Source organism: Mastomys coucha, unplaced genomic scaffold (genome assembly GCF_008632895.1).
Source record: "Mastomys coucha isolate ucsf_1 unplaced genomic scaffold, UCSF_Mcou_1 pScaffold5, whole genome shotgun sequence".
In the NCBI taxonomy this organism is placed as follows: Eukaryota; Metazoa; Chordata; class Mammalia; order Rodentia; family Muridae; genus Mastomys; species Mastomys coucha.
In genome coordinates, this window is record NW_022196911.1 from 100,611,192 (window position 1) to 100,616,147 (window position 4,956).

Below are 4,956 nucleotides of genomic sequence, written 5' to 3' on the forward strand. Positions count from 1 at the left end.
TGGTGGTGGTGGTGGTGATGATGATGATGATGATGGTGGTGGTGGTGGTGGTGATGGTGATGATGGTGGTGGTGGTGATGGTGGTGGTGGTGATGATGCTTTCCTGTTAGGGCTATTATGAGGATTAAGTTATATAATACATGAAATGAGTTTGGGTATTTTTGGTTTGGATTTTTGTTATTGTTGTTGTTCTTTTGTTTATTTTATTTTTTCAAGATAAGGTTTCTCTGTGTAGCCCTGGCTGTCCTGGAACTCACTCTGTAGACCAGGCTGGCCTCAAACTCACAGAGATCTTCCTGCCTCTGCCTCCCAAAGCTGGGATTAAGGTGTGTGCCACCACTGCCCTGTTTGCAATGGGGTTTTAAAATCCCAAAGAGATAGATTATTTAGTTCAGTAGTACTGCATTTAGCTAGCAAGCATGAGGTCCCACATCTCCTCACTAGTATTGAAAAAAAAAAAAAAAAGCCTGGTACAGACAATGAACTCAATGCTTAAATATCATTTTACCATATTTTTGTGCATCTTATATTTCAGGCCAGTCCATGAAAATTCTGTGATGATTATCTGTATTAATGTTATGGAAGGCAGCAATTTTGATTAATAATAATAATAATAATAATAATAATAATAAAATATACTTCAACTCTTGTTTCTCACTTAAATATTTCAATGTTAGACTATTCCATTTTTTCCAACTATGTTTTCCCATGCCTCTGGGAAGGAAGACCAGTGTCTCTTTAAAAGCCTTGCAAACTCACTCAGTGGGAAGGGGAGGTCGCTCTAATCAGGAGAGACTAATTCCCAAAGGCAGCGCACAAGTCAATGCTAACCAAGTAAAGACCACCAACCCCTGTCGCTGCTGGAACGGCCCCCTGAGGAAAAAGACTGAATACAATCTCATGAGACTGAAGATGAAGGGACTCTGGCTCCAGCAGCCCAGAATCCTTAGCAGTGTTGCCTACAAGAATATTCACAGGAGCAGTGTGTGCCACGGCCTCCAACTGGAAATATCTCAGCTGTCAGACCACAGTGTGGTTAAATTGTGGGCTTGTTGGGCTTCTGGTTTGCTTTGGTTTCGTTTGATTTGGTTGGTTGGTTGATTTTGGCATTTGGTTGCTGTTTGGGGGTTTGTTTGTTTAAGATTTGAGGTTTGTTGTTGTTTGTTTGTTTTGAGACAAGCTCTTCATATGTAACTTAGGTTAGCTAGGAATTCATTAAGTAGTCCAGCAACTTCCCTGGTGGTTTGGTTTGGTTTGTTTTTGGTTTGTTTTTGTTTTTGTTTTTTTTTTAAAGATTTATTTTATTGTTTATTTTATGTATATGAGTACACCATTGCTCTCTTCAAACACACCAGAAGAGGGCATCAGACCCCATTATGGATGGTTGTGAGGCACCATGTGATTGCTGGGAATTGAACTCAGGACCTCTGGAAAAGCAGTCAGTGCTCTTAACCACTGAGCCATCTCTCCAGCCCGTGGCTGTTTGTTCTTTTTTTTATCATTACTGTGTGTACCAGTGTAGGCCATAGCACTTGTGTGGGGGTCAGTGGAAAACCTTTAGGAACTGTATGTCTGGCAACCCGAGTTCAAGCCCTACAGTCCACTTGAGGGTGCCAGGAGAAATTCAACTCAACAAAGATGCCGCCTAACCTCCACAGATGGGTCAAGCATGCACACACACTGATAAATAGAAATTTTTAAATAAGCTGGGCAGTGGTGGCACTGGAGAGGCAGAGGCAGACAGGTCCCTGTGAGTTCGAGGACAGCCAGGGTGACAGGGAGAAGCCCTGTCTTCACACTCCTCCCATCCCAGAAAAATTTAATTAAAAAGAAACATATAAACACATCATACATTTTTTGTTTGTTTGTTTTGTTTTTCGAGACAGGGTTTCTCTGTGTAGCCCTGCCTGTCCTGGAACTCACTTTGTAGACCAGGCTGGCCTTGAACTCAGAAATCCTCCTGCCTCTGCCTCCCAAGTGCTGGGATTAAAGGCATGCGCCACTACTACCTGGCATAACAAAATATTTTTAAAAATTTAAAAGACTTACCTTTGTTTCCTGCCTGCCTGTAGGTCTGTGCATCATGTCCCTGGTGCCTATGGAGGCCAGAAGGGGCTTCAAATCCCCCAGAACTGGAGTTATAGAGAGTTGAGAGCTGCTACGTGGGTACTGGGAACTGAACCCAGGTCCTCTGAAAGAGCAACGAGTGCTTTCAAGTGCTGACTATCTCTCCCCGCCCCCCCCCAAAGCAATTTGGAAGTGGAAACTTAAAGGTTCTTTGGAAAGTCAGTTGAATGTGTTTTGCTGGGACAAGCACATGAAGGAACATTTAGCTGAAGCAGACACAGGAGAGAAGATGTTCTGCTAAAGCAAGCACGTAAAGGAGGCGCGATGAAGGGTTCTTCACTAATGACACCCATGGATTGGTCCACCTTACATGGCATAGTTGGGCTGCATTTGTTGGGACTCCATAGAGAGAAATGCACCAAAACACTTCTGGTGGTGTGCTGCAGTTTCCTGCCACTTCCTCAGACTCCGGTTGATTAGCAGTGACGTCAGCTGAGACAAACTAAGGTGCTGAGGCAAGGCCCGAGTGGAGGCAAGAACCGTGGAGGACACGTGATATATGGAGGGCTATAAATATGACTTGACAGACAGTGGAAGAGGCTGAGCTAGGCTTGCTGGTACAGCTAGCTGTAGAACACTGTGGGTCTCGAGTCTTCTCTGATCTTTGATTCCCCAAGAGAGGCACACACCTGGTCCATTTTTCTGTAGGGATTTTAATTTGTTTTTTAAAGATTCATTTATTATATGTAAGTATGTGTAAGTAGCTGTCTTCAGACACACCAGAAGAGAGAGCATCAGATCTCTTTACAGATGGTTGTGAGCCACCATGTGGTTGCTGGGATTTTAACTCAGGACCTTCGGAAGGGCAGTCGGTGCTCTTACCCGCTGAGTCATCTCTCCAGCCTGATTTTAATTTTTTTTAAATTATTTTTATTGTTAAACATAACATAAAAATGCATAAAAAATGCATGACGTTGCCAGGTGGTGGTGGCACATGCCTTTAACCCCAGTACTTGGGAAGCAGAGGCAGGCAGATTTCTGAGTTCCAGGCCAGACTGGTCTACAGAGTGAGTTCCAGGACAGGCAGGGCTATACATAGAAACCCTGTCTCAACAACAACAACAACAACAACAACAATAATAATAATAATAAATATTATTTTTTATGTGTATGGGTGGTTTACCTGCATGTATGTCTGTGTACCAGGTATGCCTGTGGAGACCAAAAAGGGCCTCAGATCCCCTGAAACTGAAATAACAGACTATTATGAGCTGCCATGTGAGTGCAGGGAGTTGAACCAGGTCATCTGCAAAAGCGACCTTAACTGCTAAATCTGATGGGCCAGTGAAGAAAGAATTAGCAGAGGTAGAGGACACTTAGTGTCACCCTTCTGTACAGTCTTATAGTAGTCTAGTCCATGGAAACAGAATTCGAAAGATCTGTAATGCATAGGAGTTTGACAAAACTCAGACAGTATACATAGGTGTGCTACCTGTGAGACTGAGAAGCCAGCCCTGCATGTGAGATATGCTTTCCATACAAACCAGCAGAACTACAGAACAGGAAATTCTAATAGAATGCCGCATAACTTTTCTCTGTTTTGTGTTGCGTATGTATGTGTGAATTTTATTAGCCCTCTCCTTAGAAATTTGCACTATCTTGGGCTTGAAAGCTGGATGAGCAGTTAAATGAATTTATTGTTCTTGCAGAGGGGCAGATTTTCGTTGCCAGCACTCACACCAGGTGGCTCACAAATACCCATAATTCCAGTTCCTCTAGCCTTCGTGGGGGACCTGCATGCATACCTTGGGTGTGTATCAGGTAGGCACACACATACACATAAACAAAAATAAAAATAAATAAATATTTTTTAAAGGAAAATGTGGGGCTGGAAAGATGGCTCAGCAGTTATGAGCCCTGCTGCTCTTCCAAAGGACCCGGGTTCAATTCTCAGCACCTACATGGCAGCTCATGACTGTCTGTCCCTCTAGTTCTAGGGCATCCAGCACTCTCATACAGACATGCATGTAGGCAAAACAAGCAATGTATGTGAACAATTTTTAAGGAGTTGAAAAAAAATGGAAAAAAAATAATGATATAAAAACAAAATGGAGGAGGGCAGTGGTGGTGCACGCCTTTAATCCCAGCACTTGGGAGGCAGGGGCAAACAGATTTCTGAGTTCGAGGCTAGCCTGGTCAACAGAGTGAGTTCCAGGACAGCCGGGACTACACAGGGAAACCCTGTCTCGAAAAACAAAAAAACAAAAAAACAAAACAAAAACCTGGACCTGCATGCATACCTGTGGTGTGTATCAGGTAGGCACACACATACACATAAAACAAACAAACAAAAAAAACAACGAAAAGGAAATGAACCATTCCTGAGCAGGTGAGGTCACCCCAGCATCTCCCTCCCCTCCTGTCACTCCCTTCCCAGCTCACCTTTGCCAGGGTCACTGTTGGCTTTTCCAATCCCTCTGGCCACCTTCACTCTTGTCTTTGGGTTCTTTTCATTCTTTTCTCGAGGTCTTTATCTTCTCATAGGGACCACATCTCAGGTGCTTCTTTCATTTGTATTTGCATAAGCCAAGAAATCATAAAATAACTCAGAAGCCAGGTGCCTTCCCACCACAAAAATGGGATCTGGATCTAAATTCAGAGGTGAATTCTGGTGTTTGTTTGTTTGGTTGGTTTGGTTTGGTTTTAACATTTTGTCCAGTTCTTCCCAAAGTTCTGTGTTTGGCACTGTTGCCTCCCTGGGATTAGGGACTTAGACAACCATTTCTTTCCTCTGAACTGGATGGCTGGTCATGGACTTTCTGGTCCTTATGTCTTTCATGATGTCAGTCATCTCTGAGCAGGAGATCTCTGAGCTGGTTTTTTTTTTTA